General features: G+C 40.7%; 1 long non-coding RNA gene across 2 annotated transcripts in view; it reads right to left on the reverse strand.

Annotated features, from left to right (window-relative positions):
* The window catches only part of LOC142740839 (uncharacterized), a 63,944-nt gene that overhangs the window by 23,768 nt on the left and 13,849 nt on the right, over window positions 1-26,327 (reverse strand). For both annotated transcript variants that reach the window (XR_012880893.1, XR_012880892.1), the window contains exons 2-3: window positions 26,173-26,230; window positions 6,919-6,961 (exon numbers count right to left, since the gene is read on the reverse strand). This is a non-coding gene — a long non-coding RNA (uncharacterized LOC142740839). The remainder of the gene's footprint in view (window positions 1-6,918; window positions 6,962-26,172; window positions 26,231-26,327) is intronic.

Below are 26,327 nucleotides of genomic sequence, written 5' to 3' on the forward strand. Positions count from 1 at the left end.
TACTTATCCTTTGATGACCCCTGGTGACTATTCTGGAATCATGACCTGTGTATCTGACTGGGAAAGTCCACACCTCATTGTGGGGGTTAAGGGTGAAGAATGGGAAGATTCTTTAGAATCCGCAATCCAGTCTAGCCAGCGTCAAACCAATTACAGCTTCTCTGGTGAGACTTGTACCAAAGATCATCACAGGTGTTAGGAGATCTGAGGCCAAGGGCAGCAGAACATTACTGCCACTTGTACATACTCCTAATGGCTTACATGATTTAGAGGCTGTGGACATGATTGCTAATATCCTTAGACAAAAAGCTGGGGAAACAGTTTAAGGGCAAAAATTAATTGGGGCACAACTGTGATTACTAAAATGCCAAGAGCAAAGGGCTGGTGGGTGCTAAGTTCTGACAAACCCATACAGTATGTCCCAAGAGTCTTGTAGACTATTGATAGAGTTATGTATCTGCTAGAGAGACACAGAAAAGCAACAAAGTACTTGAAACAATATAGAAAATATAGACTCTTTTAGAAGGGGTGAGCAATAAAATGGGTAGGAAAACATTACACCAACAGGACTGTCTGTGGATATCTGATATTCCTAACAGCTTCCAAAGACTGCTAGAGGTACTAAATAGTCAAAATCTGGATCCCAATTCAGAAGGTCATCAACTGCAAATGGCTGCATTAAACTCTCTACTGATAGATGCAGGGAGACAGAATTGTATCAGTAAAATCTATAATGAGATGAAGGGGATTCTGAAATTTGCATGCTATGAACTACACCAAAAAGATTTATTGTGCAGTTTCTAGGTGGAAGGGCATTAAAGGGGTATTCCCATTATTCCCACAGGATATGTCATAAATGTCAGATAGATGGGACCCGCACCTATCACTAGAACGGGGCCCCCTAAACCTCGTTCTACCTCTCTCTGTTGCGGCTGAAGCATAAGATTTCCGATCAGGAAGAAGAGAACAGCGCAGCTCGCTTTCATAACTCCCATAGTAGTGAATGGAAGTTACGGAAGCAGCGTAGCATGCTACCATTCAGTTCTATGGGATCGGAAACAACATAGCTCAGCCCTGGGGGGCACCGTTCTAGAGATAGGTGTGGGTCGCAGAGGTGGGACCCGCATCTATCTGACATTTATGACATATCCTGTGGATATGTCATAAATGCCCCTGATGGGAAAACCCCTTTAATTCTGGGCTCTTGGGGAGTTCTTAATTGCCTAAATGATCAGTCCGCCCCTAGCTGTAGCATTAAGATTTCCTTCTTCACTACTATTTCACTACACTGTCCCCCTGTCCAGCCCAAACCATTAAAATAGCCTAATTACATAGTGATTTTGGCATCTCAGTTACATAGTTACATAGTTACATAGTTAGTACGGCTGAAAAAAGACACATGTCCATCAAGTTCAACCAAGGGAAGGGAAAAGGGAAGGAAAAATTTCTACACATAGGAGCTAATATTTTTTTGTTCTAGGAAATTATCTAACCCTTTTTTAAAGCCATCTACTGTCCCTGCTGTGACCAGCTCCTGCGGTAGACTATTCCATAGATTCACCGTTCTTACTGTAAAGAAGCCTTGTCGCCTCTGCAGCTTGAACCTTTTTTTCTCCAGACGGAGGGAGTGCCCCCTTGTTTTTTGAGCGGGTTTTACAAGGAACAGGATATCACCATATTTTTTGTATGTGCCATTAATATATTTATATAAGTTAATCATGTCCCCCCTTAGTCGTCTTTTTTCAAGGCTAAATAGGTTTAATTCTTTCAATCTTTCCTCATAACTTAAATTCTCCATGCCCCTTATTAGCTTCGTTGCTCTTCTTTGTATTTTTTCCAACTCCAGGGCATCCTTTCTATGAACTGGAGCCCAGAACTGAACTGCATATTCTAGATGAGGCCTCACTAATGCTTTGTAAAGTGGCATTATTACATCCCTGTCCCGCGAGTCCATGCCTCTTTTAATACACGACAATATCCTGCTGGCCTTTGAAGCAGCTGATTGACACTGCATGCTGTTATTGAGTTTATGATTTACAAGTACACCCAGATCCTTCTCAACAAGTGAATCCGCCAGTGTAGCGCCCCCTAGGACATATGATGCATGCAGGTTGTTGGTACCCAGATGCATAACTTTACATTTATCTACATTAAACTTCATTTGCCAAGTGGACGCCCAAACACTTAGTTTGTTTAAATCTGCCTGTAATTCATGAACATCTTCCATAGTCTGAACTATATTACATAGCTTGGTGTCATCTGCAAAAATAGAAATAGTGCTATTAATCCCATCCTCTATATCATTAATAAATAAGTTGAATAATAGTGGTCCCAGCACTGAACCCTGGGGTACACCACTTATAACCGGGGACCATTCAGAGTAGGAGTCATTGACCACAACTCTCTGGATACGGTCCTTGAGCCAATTCTCAATCCAATTACAAACTATATTTTCTAAACCTATAGTCCTTAATTTACCCATTAGGCGTCTATGGGGGACAGTGTCAAATGCCTTTGCAAAGTCCAAAAACACTAAATCCACAGCGGCCCCTCTGTCTAGACTTCTGCTCACCTCTTCATAAAAACAGATTAGGTTAGTTTGACAACTTCTGTCCTTAGTAAAACCGTGCTGGCTGTCACTTATAATGCTATTTATTGTCACATAATCCTGTATATAGTCCCTCAATAGCCCCTCAAACATTTTCCCCACGATGGATGTTAAGCTTACTGGTCTATAATTACCCGGGGAAGACCTAGAGCCCTTTTTGAAAATAGGCACCACATTTGCCCTGCGCCAGTCCCTTGGCACTATGCCAGTCACTAGAGATTCTCTGAATATTATGAAAAGGGGGACAGAAATAACTGAACTAAGCTCTTTAAGAATTCTAGGGTGTAACCCATCTGGTCCTGGGGCCTTGTGCACATTTATTTTATTTAATTTAGCTTGGACCATCTCTACATTCATCCAATTCAGTATATCAACTGATATATTAACAGCACTGGCACCGGCTACATCAGCTGCTCCTTCTTCTGTTGTATATACAGAGCTAAAGAACCCATTTAGTAACTCTGCCTTCTCTTGATCCCCTGTGATCAACTCCCCATTACCATTATCTAGGGGTCCTACATGTTCAGACCTTGGCTTTTTTGCATTTATATGCTTGAAGAATTTTTTAGGATTTGTTTTACTATCCTTGGCCACCTGCCTTTCATTTTGTATTTTTGCTAATTTTATTACATTTTTACAGATTTTATTAAGCTCTTTATATTTTACAAAGGCTACAGCTGTACCCTCAGATTTGTATTTTTTAAATGCCCTTTTTTTGTCATGTATTGCCCCTTTCACAGAAGGTGTAAGCCATGTGGGGTTTAATTTGAGTCGTTTATACTTATTACCTGTAGGAATAAATTTTGCACTATAATAACTCAAAGTAGATTTGAAAATCTCCCATTTATCATTTGTTCCATTATTTGACATTAGTTCTTCCCAGTCTATATCCTGAATTGCCGCCCTCATCCTGGGGAAATTGGCTTTCTTAAAATTAAATGTTTTTGTCCTCCCAGCCTGCGTTTGTTTTTTACAGTATAGGTAAAATGTAACTATATTGTGATCACTGTTACCGAGGTTTTCACGAACATTGACATTCCCAACAAGATCTGCATTATTAGAAATGACCAGATCCAACAGAGCTTCACCTCTAGTCGGGTCTTCCACAAACTGGCCCATAAAATTTTCCTGCAACAGGTTGAGGAAATGTCTCCCCTTTGCAGTTGAAGCCGAACCATGACACCAATTAATATCCCGGAAATTAAAATCTCCCATTATCACTACAGTACCCGCCTGTGCAGCCCGCTCCATCTGTTTATATATCTGACCTTCCATCTCCTCAGTTATATTGGGGGGTCTATAGATTACACCAAAAGTAATTTTTTCAGTGTTTACCTCCCTTTCTAGTTCCACCCACAAGGTTTCAACCTCCTCACAGTCTTCACCCACTATTGTCTCTTTCACACTCGCCTTCATATCACTTCTCACATACAGACATACACCACCACCTTTCCTATTTGTCCTGTCTTTACGAAAAAGTGTAAAACCCTGTAGATTTACAGCCCAGTCATGTGAAGAGTCCAGCCATGTTTCAGCAACACCAACTATATCTATATTTTCTTCCAGTATCAAGGCCTCCAGCTCCCCCATTTTGCTTGCTAGACTTCTGGCATTTGTGAACACACACTTTAACTTGCCTGTCAGTTTTTCACTTTTATTATCAGAAATGTGATTTGACATTAATCGGTCCTTTTTATTTACACTGATGTTTTGTAACGAAAGGATCTCCTTATCTTGTTGTCTAGTCCTCTCCCCACATTCTGTATCTCCCCCCACCAATATAGTCTGACCCCTCTCTAACCTGGCTACCCCTTTTTTTTCTACATTGGCCTCCCTCCTCAGCCCTAGTTTAAATACTCCGCCACCCCAGCTAGAATTCTCTCCCCCAGCACAGCGGACCCCCTTCCATTTAGGTGCAAATCATCTGCAGAATACAGTTTGTACCCCAATGAAAAGTCAGCCCAGTGCTCTAGGAACCCAAATCCTTCTCCTCTACACCAAGACTTCAGCCATGCATTTAACTCCCTGAGCTCCCGCTGTCTTTCCTGTGATGCGCATGGCACAGGCAGTATTCCTGAGAATACAACCTTGGAGGTCCTTCCCTTCAGCTTGTAGCCTAGTTCTTTAAAATTATTCTTAAGGCTCCTCCACCTACCATTTATTCTGTCGTTGGTACCGACATGGACCACGACAGCTGGATCATCACCAGCCCCTCCCAGCAATTTGTCCACCCGTTCCACCACATGCCGAACCCTGGCACCAGGGAGACAGCAAACCATTCGGTTGAGGTGGTCTTGGCGACAAATAATTCTATCCGTCTTCCTGATTATAGAATCCCCTACGACTATCAATTGTCTTGGCTTACCTGCATTACCATCCCGCCGACTACTAGCTGGGCTGTTCTCCCGGCTGTTAGGGAGATCAGTATCCACTAGGGCTGCCATTTCTGAGACTGACACCCTCGCATCATCACCCAACTTGGCAATTTTGCCTGGAATGTCAGAAACCGGATCGGCCTTCCTTGTCTTTGACCCCTTTCTACTGCCCCTAACTACATTAACCCAGCTACTTACCTGATCCTGCTCACCCATGTCTTCACCCTCCAGTTGTAACCCACTAACTGCATGCTCTGTGAGCAGCAAGCTCCGTTCAAAATTGTCTATCCTCCTCAGTGTTGCATTCTGCTCCTCCAGATCTCTAATACGAGCTTCCAGGTGAACAATATGCTCACATCTGCCACAGAGATATTCACCCTGGAACTCCGGCTCCAGTCGTGCATACATATGGCAAACTGTGCACCGAAGAAAACCTCCAATCTTGCTGTCCATTATCCCAGTTACAAAAAAAACAGCGAACAGGTGTTAATCAAAAAGATAAAGAAGTAGAAGAGCACTTACTTGGGTTTTAACTCCTCTTTTGAACTCCGGTTTTTGGAACTCCACTTAATATACAAACCACTTGCAATTCAAGTCACAGAGCAGGCTCTACAGAGTAGTGAGGCCTGATTTATAGCACCTGGTTGCACCTGGTTGCAGCTAACCCCTCCCCCTTACTCAGCTACTCAGGAAACTGCAAGGGAAAAATAGTTACAAATTATGTCACTTTTGCAAACTTTGTAGCAAGCAAGCAATCAATACATATATCACATACAATGGCCCCCCACTTTGTCACACACAACACAGTAAATCAATCCGGTTTTTGGAACTCCACTTAATATACAAACCACTTGCAATTCAAGTCACAGAGCAGGCTCTACAGAGTAGTGAGGCCTGATTTATAGCACCTGGTTGCACCTGGTTGCAGCTAACCCCTCCCCCTTACTCAGCTACTCAGGAAACTGCAAGGGAAAAATAGTTACAAATTATGTCACTTTTGCAAACTTTGTAGCAAGCAAGCAATCAATACATATATCACATACAATGGCCCCCCACTTTGTCACACACAACACAGTAAATCAATCCGGTTTTTGGAACTCCACTTAATATACAAACCACTTGCAATTCAAGTCACAGAGCAGGCTCTACAGAGTAGTGAGGCCTGATTTATAGCACCTGGTTGCACCTGGTTCAACTCTGCAAATAATGCTATGTTTATCTGTAAATGAGAACATGTAAATGGGCAATACATATTTTTCCCATAAAAGAAAAAAACAAAAAAAAAAAGTTGCGATTCATATAGATAGATAAATAGATTTCACAAATTAATAAATATGTTTTATATTGTTCATAAATCCTGCATAATGTGATGCCATGTACAGTTAGGTGAAGCATGACATTTTAAACTTGGGTTACTAGCCTCAGTATTACTTTTTGGAGAGTATCTGATGCCTTATGATACACCTGTAAAAAAATACAAATCACAGTGCAAAGAACTTAATTGTCAGTCTGTTAAATGGCAGAATTATGTGATGTGGTAACTTTGCTCTGTGATGTGAGAGACATGTTAAGCTCGTAATATTTGTACATTTCCACTTGATTTTTTTTAATCTCATACAGGTTAGTGACTCAGCTGTATTGTATCAAATTAGCTGTTAGTTTAATTAATGGAAAATATACTGTATGTACAATCACTTTATATATGTGTATTTTATAAACTAGTGGTTCACACCAAATAACTGGAAGTTATAGCCTTTCAAAGTACAGCCTTTTTGCTGCCATGAAAAGAATGTTAATAAGGAACACCAGCGGTGGCTTATATAGCTTCTGGGTATCTCTCTGTTCCCATGATCTTAAGTCCACTTATGTTTTGTATTTTTCTTCAGAGGTCACAAAACTTTGATCAATAATGAGTGATAAGGGTCTTTCTTGTACCTTCAGGATAACTGTGTCTGCTACCCTTCCCTTGGGTAAATCTCTAAATGTCAAAAATAAAATTCATGATAAATGATGATTAATTTATTGGATGAGTAAATAAATGTATTATCTACTGGAAAAAAGGACTAGTTAAACAAATTAAATATGCAACATGCATTGCTATATTTCCTAGAATGTTGAATGCATGTTTCGTACATCACACTAAATATTCCAGTACAAATAAAGAAAAGCTCAATAAAGCAGTATCCACAACACCTACTCTTCCTCCTTTTCCTATTGATGCCAGTTGCACTCTTTTTTTTAAATATAGGTTAGTCAGGTTATTAATAGAAGAGCTCTGTGTATCATGTCTACAACTTGTTTCTTCTTACCTTTTCTTCTACTCGTCATGCTCTACCCACTTGTGTTCCAAGCACCATACATAACATTCTTTACTTCCCCCTACTGGCACAGTCTCATCCCAGCTCCCTTTTCATTCCATTTGCATCAATCAATCCTTAATGTAAGTGAAGTGCATGTTACAGGATCTGCAGGTTCTGTATCCTGCTCTCCAAGACAAAGCTTCATTTACCCATTAGACCCACTTCACATAAGCATATTGCCTTCTGCCGGAGGTATACGTTGGGAGGACACTTTGACGGAAGACTACAACGTACCCCACTGTGAAGGAACACAGTGTTATTTGTTGCCCAAACCCCCCTGGAAGAGACTATCTGCAGTGCTGTGCCCAGAGAATCTCCTGATGTCAATGTCCATATATGGACAGTCATGTCAGGAGCTTCCCCAGGGCCATAATCCCCAGGTCGTGCACTCCTAGATGTTCTTCTAAGGGACTCTGGTCCTTCGGATGCTCCCTGACGTATACATTTAACACACACTTGTAACGGATACCATACAGTTCTCATGCTAAAAATACATGCCGCACAGTATACTTTTTTTTGCAGGATCCCTCAGGATTAAATAGCATGGTCTATTAAGCTATTCAATTTGAAACGTATGCTGACTTATAACAGCTCAAAGAGGCCAAAAGTACACTCTTAGGCCTCTGTTGGGACAATAGAAACCCTCCGGACACGTTTAGCAAGTACACTGGGAGCTTTCCCAACATACAGGCTAAACATAGTTGAATAACGAGATGTGAACTATGCCTCAGAGAGACAATAAACATTCTTCCTTTTTTTAACCCTTTATTCAAAGATGGTGGCCTGTGACAGTCTGATTGAAGAGATCATTTTCATGCTGTCAGTGTCAGATGAGGATACCTTGGGTAACCAGAAGAAAAGGTTCTGATGGCCCATGTCCCATCTGTACAGAACATGAAGATATTCACTTAGCATTGCACCATAAAATCTGCTGTTATCATTGCACACAGATAATATGTGCTCAATATGGTCTAATAGGCTATTTGTAAATCAGACCATAAAAATAGACCATAGAGGATAATTATTGGCTCCAAAGTTAACTTCAAATGGGGTTGTGTTCTAATAGACCTTTAGGTCTCTGTTGTATTAGGGGCTCATTAATCTGTTAGAACCCGGGCTCACTGGACTGTCATCTGTTATGGTGGACCTGTCCGAATCTGCAGCTTGTACAGGTTTAGACATGGGTAAGCCAGGCAATCTGACCCTTCCACAGGCTGAGAAAAGCAGCTGCAAGTTCTAGCAGAAGAAGACTGTAAGTAGGGTAACTATATGCACTCATGTATAAATTATAGATGATGGTACAGTATGCCTAACTTAGTATAGTGAGGAACGTAGACTGTTAATAGGTGTACCCATAATTCTTCTTTAGCTAGTGAATTTGTTCAAAATCGGAACATTTCATAAACAGAATGGTATACCAAGGGATAACTTAAGAATCGTAGCTTAGAATCTTCCTAGGTACTAAGGCAGTGGTCAGCAACCTATGGTACATGCGCCACAGCTGGCACGCTAAGTCAAGGGCTCTTTAGCTTAAACCTAGCCAAACACCGCTCCTTTGGCTTGATTAATGTCTCTAGTGTGCACCAACATCACTGGTCTCTACAAGGCCAGGGACTGCAAAGCAATTGCGCATGCTAGGACCATGTACTTATACACTACATGGCCATTAGTATGTGTAAACCGCTTTAAATGAGTGAGTTCAGCCATTTCGGTCAAACCAATTATAAAAAGGTAATTAAACGCAAGGATAGACAAACATTTGATGTACATTGGGTGTCACTAATGCCACCTTCAGTTGTGGCAGAAATTTCGTGCTGCAGATTTTTCCACAAATTTGAAGCAATTACGCAATGAGTTTGCAGCAAAATTTGCATATTTGACAGTTAATTCAGATGTGGCGTATATCACAGCAGACTTGAAGGCTGAAATTCGCAGTGAGAATCTACTGCTTCTCCGCAACAGACTGTGTATGCTGCAGAGTATAAATTCTGCCCCGCAGCCTAAGTTCTGCACTGTTATTTTCCGCAATGTCTAAACTAAGTTCCCTAAAAAACTATTGAAAAAAAGACTAGTGCAGATTTCCACTGCAGCCCGCCCGCAGTGGAATTTCGCCACGTCCGAACATGCCCTAAGCGTGTCAGCTGCCATAGGATGCCACTTTTTCCAACAAGTAAGTTTGTCAAATTTCCAGAATTTACTACAAATCATATAGATGGTTGTAAGGCACCCTGTCATTTATCAATGCAATTTTGGCACCCATTCATCATAAATACCATATTTAAATGTTTTCTTGTAAGAAAAGTGTTGGTGGACAACGGCATGTTGGAACTGGAGTTGTTCAAGAGGGCAGCTGTGTTCCCCAAGAGTCATGCACTCTGCTGGTACGCCATTATTTATACACAGCCTCCACTGTGAGAGTGAAAGCATGCAGCTACAGTTCAAAAACCTGTTGTAATAGATATGGAACTAAAATACATACAATAAAGATGGATATATTATAAAAGTATTTATTTATGTCTTTATTGTATGAATTTTAGTGCCAGATCAAATACAACATAGTGATTTTTTTTTTGTCTTATTAGTGAGAAAGACAGGTTTTGGCTGTCTTTAAAGAGAAAAAGTTAAAAACTGAGTGTGCTTCCCTAAGTTCAAAAACCTTGAAGAGAGGAGGTTGTTATCAATGCAAATGGGAAACCACCTCCATATTAATACCAAGAATTTTGCTATGCCATGTTCAACAAAAAAATATTTATTTAAAGTTCACAGAATTTCAGCCATGTAGTGTATCGCATGTACAACCATGTAGGACACCATGTAAAATACATTTACAGGTTGTGACGTTGATAATAATATAAAACAACCACCTCTCATATATAATCAAATTAAAACATTGTTGGTCTACTATTTAGTTATATGTGTGTATATATATATATATATATATATATATATATATATATATATATTTTATATAGCTCCAAGATATTCTGTAGCGCTGTACAAAAATCATCATTACTCACATCAGTCCCTGTACCCATTTACAAATTCCAAATTCCAGATGAGTCTATTAGTATGTTTTTGTAGTGTAGGAGAAAACCGGAGTACCCGGAGGAAGTCCACGCAAACCCGGGGAGAACATAAAAACTCCATGCAGATGTTGTCCTTGGTCAGATACAAAACCAAGACCCAAGCGTTGCAAGGCAACAGTGCAAACACTGAGGCATTGAATCAATAGCTTTATCAGAAATTTTAGGGTTTCACTGATGTAAAAGAATACTTTTGTAAACCTCCAAGACTTTATTATTTTAGTTTCAAATGTCAATTTTTTTTTTTGCGGGCAGCTTGAAAGATTTCCAATAACATAAAGGTTTTGGTGTACAAATATTCTTTATCTGGCAAAGTGATGATGAGACTGTCTTCTTTAGACAATCCATGTCATATTCTTTAATAAATCACGTTAAGCGAATAGGGGGAGAACTCACTTTTTATTATCTAAATCTTTGCACTAAGCTCATATGAAAGTCAAAGGTTTTAATAGATGCCAATTTGTGTTACTAGGAGTGCGCAATCTGAAATTGACTTATCCAAACTAGGGAACCCTTTTAATGGAAACGCTGTTACAGCAATCGTTTTAGAAATCTTCATGTTAATTAGTGTGAACCTGAACTTGAAACTGGAGTTACAAAGTGCAACCCGCGAGTTGTGGACCCACTAGGCTACTGCACCATTGAGAGTAGTGGCTGGCAGCAAATAACAGGATACAGGTAGGTAGCTGGCAGCTGGATACAGGCAGGTAATGGGTAGCTGGACACAGGCAGGTAGCTGGTAAGTGGACGCAGGCAGGTAGCTGGACACTGGTGAACTGCAGGTAACTGGATACAGGCTGGTCGCAGATTACTGGATGCAGGCTGGTAGCGGATTACTGGATGCAGGCTGGTAGAGGATTACTGTAGGCAGGTTGGTAGCAGATTACTGTATGCAGGCTGGTAGCGAAGTACTGTATACAGGCTGGTAGCGGATTACTGGATGCAGGCTGGTAGCGAATTACTGTATACAGGCTGGTAGCGGATTACTGGATGCAGGCAAGTAGCAGATTACTGTATGCAGGCTGGTAGCGGATTACTGTATGCAGGCTGGTAGCGGATTACTGTATGCAGGCTGGTAGCAGATTACTGGATGCAGGCTGGTAGCTGATTACTGGATGCAGGCAAGTAGCGGATTACTGTATGCAGGCTGGTAGCGGATTACTGTATGCAGGCTGGTAGCGGATTACTGTATGCAGGCTTGTAACGGAAAACTGGATACAGGCTGATAACTGGTAGCAATAGTAGTCAGGATCAAGTGCACACAGGAAACTTTGCTGGATAACTTTAGGTTATTCCAATATTTCTCATCCAGTCTGGATCAACATTTAAATAAGAATTCTTTACATTGACATAGGCACATATATTTTTTAGTTCTAGGAAATTATTTAAAGAGGCTCTGTCACCAGATTTTGCAGCCCCTATCTGCTATTGCAGCAGATAGGCGCTGCAATGTAGATTACAGTAACGTTTTTATTTTTAAAAAACGAGCATTTTTGGCCAAGTTATGACCATTTTTGTATTTATGCAAATGAGGCTTGCAAAAGTCCAAGTGGGTGTGTTTAAAAGTAAAAGTCCAAGTGGGCGTGTATTATGTGCGTACATCGGGGCGTTTTTAATACTTTTACTAGCTGGGCGCTCTGAAGAGAAGTATCATCCACTTCTCTTCAGAACGCCCAGCTTCTGACAGTGCAGATCTGTGACGTCACTCACAGGTCCTGCATCGTGTCGGCCACACCGGCACCAGAGGCTACAGTTGATTCTGCAGCAGCATCAGCGTTTGCAGGTAAGATCGACTTACCTGCAAACGCTGATGCTGCTGCAGAATCAACTGTAGCCTCTGGTGCCGATGTGGCCGACACGATGCAGGACCTGTGAGTGACGTCACAGATCTGCACTGTCAGAAGCTGGGCGTTCTGAAGAGAAGTGGATGATACTTCTCTTCAGAGCGCACAGCTACTAAAAGTATTAAAAACGCCCCGATGTACGCACATAATACACGCCCACTTGGACTTTTACTTTTAAACACACCCACTTGGACTTTTGCAAGCCTCATTTGCATAACTACAAAAATGGTCATAACTTGGCCAAAAATGCTCGTTTTTTAAAAATAAAAACGTTACTGTAATCTACATTGCAGCGCCTATCTGCTGCAATAGCAGATAGGGGTTGCAAAATCTGGTGACAGAGCCTCTATAAGCCTTTTTTAAAACACCATCTACTGTTCCTGCTGTGACCAACTCCTACAGTAGGCTATTCCACAGATTCACAATTTCTATGGCAAAGAAGTCTTGTCGCCTCTGGAGATTGAACCTTTTTTTCTTCATACGGAATCGGTGTTCCCTTGTCTATAGAGGGGATTTTACATGGAACAGTTTTCACCATATTTTTTTGAAAGACTAGTTATATACAGTACTTATACAACTTAATCCTTAGGCTGCATTCACACGACAGTGAAAAAAATGGCCATAAAAACTGATCAACTGTCAGTATTTCCTGTCCATTTTGCATCAGTGTGTCTCTAGGGCCTGCTCACATCAGCGTTGGCTTTCCGTTGAGGGGTTCCATCGGAGCTTTCCGTCGGGTGAACCCCTCAACAGAAAGGTAAATGGAAACCTTAGCTTCCGTTTGCATCACCATTGATATCAATGGTGACGGAAACCTTGCTAATGGACTGCGCTATTGATTCCGTTCAAAAAACAGAAACCTCCGACAGAACCCCTCAATGGAAAGCCAACGCTGATGTGAACAGGCCCTTTATGTTCATCCATTTCCAGTCCATCTGTCAGTTTTTAATGGCCGTTTTACATCAGTTTTGAGATCCGTTTGTCAGGCTTTTTTTTGTCCTAATCCCCTGAAAACACTCAAAGGAAGGCACATGTTTACCTAGACACTATTTACAGCCCCCTGTAGATGATGCCACACAGCCCCCTTTATATTGTGCCACACAGTCCCCCTGTGGATTATGCCACACAGCCACTCTGTAGATGATGCCACACAGCCTCCCTGTAGATGATGCCACACAGCCCCCTGTATATGATCCCACACAACCCCCCCCCTGTAAATGATGCCACACAGCCTCCCTGTAGATGATGCCACACAGCCCCAATGTATATGATGCCACACAGCCCCACTGTAGATGATGCCACACAGCCTCCCTGTAGATGATGCCACACAGCCCCGATGTAGATGATGCCAAACAGCCTCCCTGTATATGATGCAACAAAGCCTCCCTGTAAATGATGCCAAACACACCTCTCCGGAGAACGCACCACACCATCCCCCCCTCCCTGTAGTAATTTTCCGGCACTGTCTCTGTAAATTCTGGACAGTACCGGAAAATTCGCTACAGTTGACAACTATGTACAATGCCCCCTGTACTAGCGTCACACTACCCAATACCCGACATTTATTAATAAACTTCTGGCTGAATGCCCTACACACTCACTGATGCAGCGCCGTCTTCTTCAGTGTGGTCTCTAGTCTTCACGGGTTCTGCGAATGTGGCGCGATGACGCAGCGCTGTCTTCTTCAGGTGTGGTCTCTAGTCTTCACGGGTTCCGCGAAGTTGGCACGATAACGTAATTGCGTCACCTTCGCAGAACCCGTGAAGACTAGAGAGCACACCTGAAGAAGACGGCGCTGCATTGGTGAGTGTGTAGGGCATTCAGAGTCATCGCGCCGCCGATAGCCTGCAAGTGGAACAATAGTTTCCTTGCTTCTTGAATCCCCATGTCACAGATCTGTTTTTAACGGTTGTTACATGTATTGACGGCCGTTAAAAACGGATCCATTGACTTCTATGGGGGCCGTCTGGCCATGAAAACGGCCAAAAATAGGACATGTCCTGTTTTTTGACGGCCAATAATCATGGGCCGTTAAAAACGTCCGTGTGAATACACCCATAGAACATCATTGTTGTGAAAACGGTCGTGTGACAGATCGTGTGAATATAGCCTTAATCAATGCTCTCTAAGGGTAGGAACACACACAGCATATATTCTGCGGATTTTCCGCAACTGATTTCAAAATCTGCAGCATACAGTAGCAGCAGAGTGAATGAGATTTGAACAAATCTCATCCACACACAACAGTAAAAAATCAGCCGAGAAACCGTTCATAAATTGACCTGTGCCGCGTTTTTTTAATCCGCAGCATAAATTTAAATCGCTGCTCTTCTGTTGCGGGTTTTCCACATTAAATTCAATCGGGAGGCTGCATGTTCTGAATTATGCAGCAGAAAAGCTGAAATTTTATTTCAAATTAATAAAAAGGCTTATACGTACAACCAGCGGTTGTCATAACGGCGCGGCCCTCTGTTCTGAGTGCAGTCCAGCCTCTTGGGATGTTGTTTCATCCCATATGACTGCTGTAGCCAATCATGTACTTCCTAAGCTTCTGCCATCTTTGCTGTTTTGCATATGGCACAGAGATTATTCCAGAGAATACAACCTTTGAAGGTCCATCCTTTCAGCTGGGGGCCTAGTTCTTTAAAATTATTTTTTATACCTGCATGAGTGTTCATATAAATATGGAGCTGTGTATTTCTAATCAGTGCTGATATTCTTCCTAGACTGGCATATATTATATGATTAAAATATGTGGACACTCCTAATTATTGAATTCAGATATTTCAGCCACATCTAGGACAAGCAGGTGCATGAAATCAAGCACACAGCCATGCAAACTTTATAGACATACATTAGTAGTAATATGGGTTGTACTGAAAAGCTCAGTGACTATAAACGTGGTGCTGTCATAGGATGCCACCTGTTAGTTCATGAAATTTCTGTTCTGCAAGATCTGCCCTAGTCAACTGTAAGTGATCTTGTAAAGCATCTAGGAGTAACAACAGCTCAGCCCCACGAAGCAGTAGACCCAAACTCACAGAGCAGGACCACTAAGTTTTAAACACTAGGCACGTAAAAATTGTCTATCCTCTGCTGCATCGCTTACTACGGAGTTCAAAAATGCCTCTGAAAGTGACATTAGTACAAGAACTGTGCATGAGGACCTTCATGAAATGGGATTTCATGGTTAAGCAGCTCTAGGCAAGCCTAAGATCATCAAGCACAATGCCAAGGGTCGGCTGGAGTGGTGTAAAGCACCACTGGACTCTAGAACAGTAGAAACATGTTCTCTGGGGGGAGCAATCACGATTCACTATCTGGCAGTCTTATGAATAATTTTGGGTTTGTTGGGTGCCAGGAGAAGACTACCTACTGAAATGATTAGTGCCTACTGTAAAATTTGGTGACAAAAGGATAATGGCCTGGTGCTCTTACTGTTCTGAGGAGGCACTGTAGATGTCACTGTTAAGGATACACTGTGGCTTGAAATTATGGAGATACTGTGTGTGGTACTTTGCAAGGTTCTTATACTGTGGCTGCCATTTAAAAACCACTTGTAGGGGTATTTTGGCTTGCACTGTTGCTGAGTGTTTAACTCGGGCTGTCACTACTCAAAAACCTAAGCGTTTATGTCTTGGGGTGTGTGTACCTGAAATAAACATATTTAAACACACTACCTGTAATGATACGGGGTGGGGAGACGATAGGTGAGCCCTAATCTACCCGCAACTCAGTCCCTGCCTACTTGCACGGCCCGTCCTAAATGACGGCGTACAACTGGGCGACGGTCCCTATGCTCAGTAAGGGCAAAGACAGACAACACAAGACAAGGGCACACAGAAGCAAAGGGGAGTAAGGGCAGTTGCCCACAGAAAACTGTGAGCAACAGGCAGTGGTGAACGAGCCAAATCAAACCAGGAGAGTACGTAATAGCAAAACAGAGCAGGAGAATAGTCAGGCAAGCCAGTGTCAAAAAGTTACAGCGGTCAATCAGGTAAATAGCAGGAATAGCAGAGCCAGGAAACAAGAGAATCACAGGCAAGGAACATGCTGCAAGTGAGGGTATAAATAGACCAAGGGCGGGAGCTAGAACCGTCAGGCCAGGCTGTGATAGGTTCTCCCTCTCCTCAGCCTGCAAGCCTGAGTGGTAACAGATTGAGTCACTCTAGCAGACCTTGGAGCTGATGAAGGCTGATTAACCCCGGGCGTCGACACAGAACCTGTGTCAGGAAAACCTTTTACAGTACCCCCCCCCTTTTATGAGAGGCCACTGGACCCTTTATAGATAGGCCTGGCTTGTTTTGGGAACCGAAGATGGAACTTCCTGAGCAATATACCGGCGTGAATATCCCGGGTGGGTACCCAAGTCCTCTCCTCAGGCCCGTATCCTCTCCAATGGACCAGGTACTGGAGGGAGCCTTGGACCATCCTGCTGTCCACAATCTTGGCTACCTCGAATTCTACCCCATCAGGAGTGAGAACAGGGACCGGAGGTTTCCTCGATGTAGCCAAGAACGGGGAGCAGTGTTTCAAGAGGGAGGCATGGAACACGTCGTGTATCTGAAAAGACGGGGGTAACTCCAGCCGGAAGGAGACAGGGTTGAGGACCTCAATGATCTTGTACGGCCCTATATACCGGGGAGCAAATTTCTTGGACGGAACTTTAAGGCGCAAATTTTTAGAAGACAGCTACACCAGATCCCCGACCACAAATAGGGGGTTAGTTGAACGTCTTTTATCTGCCTGAGTCTTTTGGATGCTCTGGGACGCCTCAAGGTTCTTCTGAACCTGGGACCAGACTGTGCACAGTTCCCGATGAACGACATCTACCTCGGGATTGTTGGAACCACCAGGTGTAACGGAGCAGAACCGTGGATTAAACCCAAAATTGCAGAAGAAGGGGGAGACCCCCGACGAGCTACTGACCCGGTTATTATGGGAAAATTCAGCGAGGGGAATGAAGGAGACCCAATCATTTTGACAGTCTGAGATAAAACACCTTAAGTATTGTTCTAGAGATTGATTAGTCCTCTCCGTTTGGCCATTAGTTTCAGGATGGAAGGCCAAGGAAAAGGACAGACCAATCTCCAGCTTCTTACAGAAAGCTCTCCAAAACAATGAAACAAATTGTACCCCTCTTTCGGAAACAATATTGACCGGAACCCCATGGAGACGCAGGATGTGTTTTACGAACAAGGTAGCAAACGTCCTGGCATTGGGTAGTTTCTTGAGGGGTACAAAGTGGCACATCTTACTGAAGCGGTCTACTACAACCCACACCACCGACTTGCCTTGGGATGGAGGCAGATCGGTGATAAAATCCATGGAGATATGGGTCCAAGGTCTCTGGGGAATGGGCAAAGAACATAGTAGGTCCTGGGAGTCTTGGGCCTAGCACAAATTTCACAAGCAGCGTCGTAGGCCTTAACGTCTTTAAGCAACCCAGGCCACCAATAAGTTCTGGAAATGAGGTGCTTGGTACCCACGATGCCTGGATGGCCAGATAGTGCGGAGTCATGATTCTCCCTCAGCAACCTTAGCCAGAATTGCAGAGGAACAAACAGCTTGTTCTCAGGAAGGTTCTAGGGAGCAGAACCCCATCCTAAAAACTCAGTCCCTGCCTACTTGCACGGCCCGTCCTAAATGACGGCGTACAACTGGGCGACGGTCCCTACGCTCAGTAAGTGCAAAGACAGACAACACAAGACAAGGGCACACAGAAGCAAAGGGGAGTAAGGGCAGTTGCCCATGGAAGACTGTGAGCAACAGGCAGTGGTGAACGAACCAAATCAAACCAGGAGAGTACGTAGTAGCAAAACAGAGCAGGAGAATAGTCAGGCAAGCCAGGGTCAAAAAGTTACAGCGGTCAATCAGGTAAATAGCAGGAATAGCAGAGCCAGGAAACAAGAGAATCACAGGCAAGGAACATGATGCAAGTGAGGGTATAAATAGACCAAGGGCAGGAGCTAGAACCATCAGGCCAGGCTGTGATAGGTTCTCCCTCTCCTCAACCTGCAAGCCTGAGTGGTAACAGATCGCGTCACTCTGGCAGACCTTGGAGCTGATGAAGGCTGATTAACCCCGGGCGTCGACACAGAACCTGTGTCAGGCAAACCCTTTACACTACCTTTACCAAACATATGAACCATATGGCTATATGCGAAGTATTGCATGATATGGACAACAAAAAATGGAAAATGAGGAGGCAGACCACTGTCATATAGAGCTTATGCACATGAGTGTCTCACATATTTGTATAATACGCCTTCTATTGACCCATACTGTACTTCTGTATGCATCAGATTTTATATGCAGTAGCACAGATAATTTCTCTCTTCGATTCATATGGAATAAGAGAAAAAAAAAATTCTGTCCTGTTCCATCACATGCCTTATTATGGAGGTATTCTCCCGTAGAAGCATTGCATTGGACTTAGGCATAATGCTTAAGAACATAAAAAATAACTTAAAGGCTATGTAAACATTTGAATGGCCTTTTCGTTTTTTCTTTTTTTTTACAGCTGCTCTGCATTCTCCATACAGAACAGCTGTATATTTCGCTATGAACTTAGATGTGATAGATTGCAGGTGGATCCTGCGTGTCAGAGACATGCAGGACCCGCTTTCACTGAACCTGTCAGTCCCATGGACCGGACAGGAGCAGGATTTAGCGAACAATACAGCTGCTGTCTGTACAGAACAGCTGTATCTCAAAAAGTAAAAATCATTTTTAATAAAACTATTTATAAAGTTGCACTAATCACACTGATTGATCTTTTTAATTGTTGCTTTTTAAAAATCCCTTTTAAAGGTTTACAAAGATAGGAGAGCTCCACAAAAAAGACCCAAGGAAAGGTGAGGAGAAGAAGAAAGCAGGGGCTTGCTCCTAAAAGTTCTAAAAGGAAAACTTCTCCAACCTGAATAAAACCCAAGTCATGTTTCTGGCAAGTATAAGAAGACTACAGGAGATACCCAAAATTATCAGTTTGCATTTGGGCAATTATAATGGTGCAAATTCTTTGACCAGAAAAATTCCATTTTTATATGATTTTCAAGTAACATCAATGTATTAGCGCTTTTAAGTGCTGGACATACTGATTTTGTAACTCTTATATCTTAAACCTTTCAGCTCTCCTGACATATCTGTTTTAGTTTATACGTGTATTCCCCCATAAATTCACAATTCTGGAGCATCTTTTCTTTGAACTCTGTATTGTTTTTCTGTTATTCCTAGTGGAAATTTATGAATAAATTAACAACCGGGTGGTACCATTTGCCTTTTCAAAGGGGTGTGTCCCATACAGTCTGAGACCGTGAGCATTGATTGAACAGTGTCAGACTGTGTAGGGACACACCCCAACTGGTAACATTTCTGGTCAAATTGTTCATAAATTTGTAGAAGGAATAACAGAGGAACGGTAAGGGCATGTTCACACGTGGCGGATTTCCTCCGCAACTGTCCGCATCAATGCCGCACAGAATCTGCGTTGCAGATTCTGCTGCGGATCTGCACAAAATGTGCAGTAAATTGATGCGGACTAGCTGCTGCGGACTGCGGGAAAAGTGCTTCCCTTCTCCCTATCAGTGCAGGATAGAGAGAAGGGACAGCACTTTCCCTAGTGAAAGTAAACGAATTTCATACTTACCGGCCGTTGTCTTGGTGACGCGTCCCTCTTTCGGCATCCAGCCCGACCTCCCTGGATGACGCGCCAGTCCATGTGACCGCTGCAGCCTGTGCTTGGCCTGTGATTGGCTGCAGCCGTCACTTAGACTGAAACGTCATCCTGGGAGGCCGGACTGGAGACAGAAGCAGGGAGTTCTCGGTAAGTATGAACTTATATTTTTTTACAGGTTGCTGTATATTGTGATCGGTAGTCACTATCCAGGGTGCAGAAACAGTTACTGCCGATCGCTTAACTCTTTCAGCACCCTGGACAGTGACTATTTACAGACGTCTCCTAGCAACGCTCCCGTCATTACGGGAGCCCCATTGACTTCCTCAGTCTGGCTGTAGACCTAGAAATACATAGGTCCAGCCAGAATGAAGAAATGTCATGGCAAAAAAGCAAGACGCATCCGCAGCACACATAACATGTGCATGACAGCTGCGGACTTCATTGCGGAACTTAGAATCTCCATTGAAGTCAATGGAGAAATTCCGCCGTGAGTCCGCCACTGCTCCGCAACAGACAGAGCATGCTGCGGACACCAAATTCCGCTCCGCAGCCTATGCTCCGCAGCGGAATGTTACGCATCGTCTAAACGAACACTTCTAAATAGAAGTGGAAGTCAATGCAGAAACGGCTCCGCTGCGGATTAACGCTGCGGAGTGTCCGCAGCGGAATTTAAGTGAAATTCCGCCACGTGTGAACCCAGCCTAAGAGATCTAATAAAAAAATGCTCCAGACTTGTTATTTCATGGGGGATATATAAGTATTTACTAAAACAGTCATGTCAGGAGAGCTGGCAGGTCCTCTTTAAACATGGTCCTAAATCACAACAACTAATCACCAAAGTAGCATGTTACCTAGGTAGGCTTTAGTCAGTACGAATTACAAGTATATATAAAACATCTTTTAACTAGAAGAAAACATGGCGCTTATATACGTACTATCTCTTTCATCCACTGTACCTAGCAATCAATGCAATATGTATTTGTCAATGCAATTAAATGATTGCATTTGATGAGATGAAAAATAAAACATACCTGAATTGATAACTTTCTGGAATCACAATTCTCTTTTTAACTACAATTTATATTTAAAAAAAATGTATAATCATCAGTATGTATGTGATTTTATACCTAGAATGCTAATGTTCTAATTTCTTTACAAAAATATTTTACAAAAAAATAAGAGAAAAAGTTTTACACATTTCTAAAAAAAAAAAAAAAAACCCTCTATACTTTGAAATATCTTCTTAACTACTAATAACAATTTCTACATTCATATAGATCATAGAAGATTTAAACATTACATTCAAATACGTTGCCTTCTATTTTTAAACAAAAATATAATTGAAAGAGGACAAAAATGAATACAAATATGAGGGTAATGTCGCTTATGTATTTTCCTCATACACATAAAACATATATGCCCAAGAGTTCCACTATTTAGAGCTTTGACAGACATTTTTTTGTTTTTTTCTATATGACCTAACAAATTGCAGTGTTTATTTGTTTCTAATATTTTTATTTTTTTGTTTTGACAAAACTTCACTACATTGTTCAATCGAGAAATCTAATTTCATTGACAGGAAAGTATACCGCACGAGCTAGAAACCTCATATTCACAAGGCAAACAAAGCATCACTTTTTAATGAATCTTCTGACTACATCGTTTGCAGCAGCTTGCCTAGACCTGCTTGTCATAATGGTTTCTTCAAACGTTCTTTAAAGCTTGTGATGTTCAAGGCCTTAGCCTTCCCCCTCACTTGCTTGTTTTTTTTATCTGTCACAGTTGTCAACTAAAATAGAGCACCTAGCCTTTGTTTCAGGATAGTACCTGATCAATATCATCAATTCTCTTTACTCCTATTCCTTCTCCCTTTCTCTCCATCTCCCTCTCTCTCTTTTACACACTCTCTCTCCCTCTCTATAGCTGTATCCATTTCCTCCTGGCAAAAAGGGACTTTATGAATAAATGATACTGAAATGCTGAGGGTTCAGATACTAAATAATGAATTTCACCACCAAAAACACAACAACTTCTCCAATCATAAAATACTGCTCCTTCTATATTGATTGTGCTTTGGCAACCAGATGCAGTGCTAGGCTTTACTCTGCAAGGTGTTTAAATAGAAATACAGGTTTACCCGGGATTTATCATATGTGGAAATATGTATTATCTAAGAGGGCTGCCTGCTAATAGATGGTATGCTATTTCTTCCTGATGATTAACCCTTTGCATTGAGTGGAGAGCAACTGTGGCACTGTCTCGATGGGAACTCTTCTCCATGGGACATTACAGTAAGTGTGTCATCTCTTCTGTGCTGTACTAGCTGAAATCTGCTGTTTGTGGAGAGAACTGTTGTGCAGCAAATTGCATTTTGTTCTTCACACTGATTTGTAGGGTAGGTAGTAATGCAACTCATTCTTGGTGTGATGCTTGTGCTGTTGTACTTGTGGCTCACTGAGGCTAGTAGTGGGTCAAGGCTTTGTAGCATTTGTTGTATACTCAATGTGACTCGCTTCTCTTTTCCCTCATAAAGGGTCTCTGCTGGTGAATTACTGATGTGCAAGTGCCAGTGTCTCTATTCTAAGACACACATGGGGTCAGGGGGTAGAATCCTGGCAAGTCATAAGGAAAAAAAAACTGCCTGCTATCAACTTCCAAGCTAATGTGTTTGACTGATATACTCAGGGTCTTTAAACTGCTTTAATCCTTATTAGTGTCACAGAAGCTTCATATTTAATTAGGAACGACGAGACTGACTTAGTGTTGATGGGAATGCTTGTGTCCAAACATCAAGGTTTCTTGCTATTTTAATGCCAATGAGATTAATAATCTGTATATTTTATGTCACTTGGGAAATCATGTTTCTTAATTATTAATGATGTATTTTTGCATTGCATTTTTTCTTTCTACTGTATGTTTTTTATTTTTAGAAATCTGTATGTTATGTCATTGTATACTGTAGTCCTATTCAATTGCAACATCAACTTTATATGTAGTTTGTTGCCTTATTTGACTTAAATTAAAATGAAAAGATTCAAATGCATTAAGGTTTATTCAAGTAATAAATATCTACTTTATGTAGCTGTAGATGTAGGTGTAAATGTAACACCTTGTAAAAAGTACAAGAAAAATAAAAGAATTAAAAAGTTGAAAAAGAGACACAACAGAAAATTTAAGTATGTGCTAAAAAGATCGAAAATGGAAATAAAAAAAATGTGTATTCATTTTGTGGTTATTTTTGCTAGCATAATAGTAAATAGTTAAATAGTAAGCCAATAGTAATAATAATAATAATAATAATAATAATAGAAACTATAATAAAATCTATCAATTCCTCTATATGCTTTTTCATTTATTGTTCACAAAAAAAACTTTTTGAAAAAGGAAAAACTGCAATATTTCCTAAGCCTGAGGTGTTAGAAGAAACTACAAACAATAAATACATGTCTCTCCTTAGAGAAATGTCCATAATGTAAATTATTATTTAAATGTAACTTTTTACTAAACACATTGCTGCTTACAATCTCATAGTCATAAATACAAACAGTCAAGAGACTGGTAGAATTGCAGGCTGCAGACAATGTGTACTTAAAATGTATGATACGTAATATAATAAATACATCACGTCTTTTCTCTGGGAGATTCTAACTTACAATGGCACAATTAAGTTTCACCTCAGGTACCGCCGTGCATGTGATTGACAAGTGCCTACAGTACAGCACTGCTATATTGGCTACTTCAGAGGAAATAGGGGATAACAGTCAGCTAATCTTTGCAAAAATGATATTGGTCCTTCCAAAATTGCATCTCGTGTTAGTAGTGATAGTGATTTATTTAAAAGTGAGCCACTAATTTAACTATTTCTGTCTCGCAAAAAAAAACAATTACGAATTTGATATAAATTTACAAAAAGTAAACAAATAATAGGATTACACAGCAAATGGCTTCCCACAAGTACAAAAACATTTGTGATCTCCGCATGAAATTATTTTATATATTTAAATATGACATTATAAAATAGCATAAAATAAATGCATGTTGGGACACATTTACAGCCAATAAAATACATTGGTTTTAAATAAAAATAATATTATTTTTATTATTATTATTATTAGTATACATTCAAAGTAATATGTAATAATACAGTTTTCAATAATGGAATAATTAGAATAGTTTTTTTTTATTATTATTATTATTATTACTATTATTATTATTATTATGATTTGTACGAACAATAATGTACGTATATATATTTACTACAAAGAGTCCATGCTAGATGTTAGAATATACTAAGAATGACTTATAAAAAAAAGTCAACTCTGAAAGTCACGTGGCTTTCATAACAATTCAGATAATTTAGTTGTTTAGCAGAAACATTCTTAACGTGCCATAAAAAGTCCTACAAGAAATTCATATAATGACAGATCTTTAGATGGACGCATTCATGGACAGATACTGTGTATGAATGGTGAAGGGCTATAGGTAGGAGTAGCTGATATAAATATGATTTTGTTATATCCTGAGGCATTGCCGGAGGATCTGATATCTAATAAGCTAGACTGATATCATTCAGATATTTCAGTAATAATTCTGAAATAACAGCCAGCACTTTGTAGTCATTTGCAGTTTCTATATAAAAACCAAATGCATCAACTGATTGATATCCTGTTTTCCAGGGAATAAAACTGGGGGGCAGTCATAATAGAACGCTGGTTTGAAGGTATTATACAAACACCATGGCATTACTGGTGTTATTAAAATAATTTGTCTTTTGCATGAAATCATGTACAACCATTAAGAAATAATCTCTGCTATCCTATTCTTCTTCCTGTGAAGACAGACGCACATACACACGGCACCATCACGCTTCCGCCCAGGTTACTGAGTAACCTATTAATGTTTCATGCTAATCAAGGATACTGGCAAATAGAGATGACAGGTGCTTTCTACCCTGCTTATTCCTGTCTTTCTGCATTAGGTATAACTAGTCCAAAAAATACAGCTTGCACAGTGGCTTTGTCTCATTGTTTGTTGGGAACAAAGATACTGTATGTTGGGTATTTTCTTCAAATACAATGTAATTTGTTTATTAAACAAAAAATGTATATTGATTTATTTTATGTGCTACTTTTACACCAAACTATTAAATAACAAAAGGTGATACCCAGTACTTAGCATTAGCAAATACTTTTTATAGTTAGAAAAGACAGTGGTTTGTAAACAAATATAAATAATTGCTTTAAATCAATGGCCTATAAATACAATTGTAAATATTCAATGGGTACATAAATAGTAAAACCTTAAAATGATGGGAATATTAAGAAGAAAAAAAAGTTCCCTATCGGCACAAAAGTGTTAACATAATACCCTGACAGTATGGATAGGATTTAAAATTCAACATGGTCGCCTCCACAGACAGTGAGGAGGCACAGGCTGCAGCAGCAGATTGCATGCTGAATGATCTATAGGGCATCTATGGGGAAAAAAATATGAGGATTTTTGTGGTTGGGAGATTAATTGTTTTTTCAGCACTGTGACCTTTTTAATGCCTACTGTACTTCAGAAAAATCAGGTTGTGAAAACATTATAAACTTCCTATCTGTTCATGTGTTTGACCTATAGACAGCATTACTCCTGTTCTAGCCTTTCTCTGTTGATTGTAAGGGAATATAGCCAGAGTTAAAATAACATATAACAACCGGGAGAGTACAAGGTCTGTGCCTCTCTATTATCAGAACAGCACATAAATCCCAAAAAGATATTGCAACCTGGCGAAATACCAGGCATGACTATCAGTGGGGCCATGAAGTAAACATAAAATGGAATAGAAAACAAAAGAGTAGCATAGCCCAAGTGCTTTATACAGCCTAAGCACTGTTCACCTTTGCTACATATGTCATATATAAGGCCCCATGCATAAACTGTTCTAACGGGAACGGTCAGTGTTGCTGACAACAACCAATCATATTCAATCTTGCATTTTACAAGAGCAGTTATAAAATCAAAGACTTTACTGGAACCACATCTAATTTGACTTTATGGTTGCTAGATAATTTACATTAGTTGGAAAATCTTTGGCAACAGATTATGTACGTTTGTGTCTGGTAGCACATGAGGTCACCACTAATCTTATGTAATAGGTATAGCTATACTTCTATTGTCATAGTAGCTAAACAGTGATTTATTTATTTATTTATTATTGCTTACCCTGTAGTAACACATACCTGCCAATTTTCTTCTGTTCTGTCCTGTTCTTATTTTCCATAGGACTTTCGAAATTGGCTGAAACGATGATGTTTGCAAAAAAAAAAAAAATGTAATTCTTAAATGGCTGAGCTGTTTCTGTCAGCCCCCAAGACTTTAAATGGGGCTGCAGCAC

Source organism: Rhinoderma darwinii, chromosome 2 (assembly GCF_050947455.1).
Source record: "Rhinoderma darwinii isolate aRhiDar2 chromosome 2, aRhiDar2.hap1, whole genome shotgun sequence".
In the NCBI taxonomy this organism is placed as follows: Eukaryota; Metazoa; Chordata; class Amphibia; order Anura; family Rhinodermatidae; genus Rhinoderma; species Rhinoderma darwinii.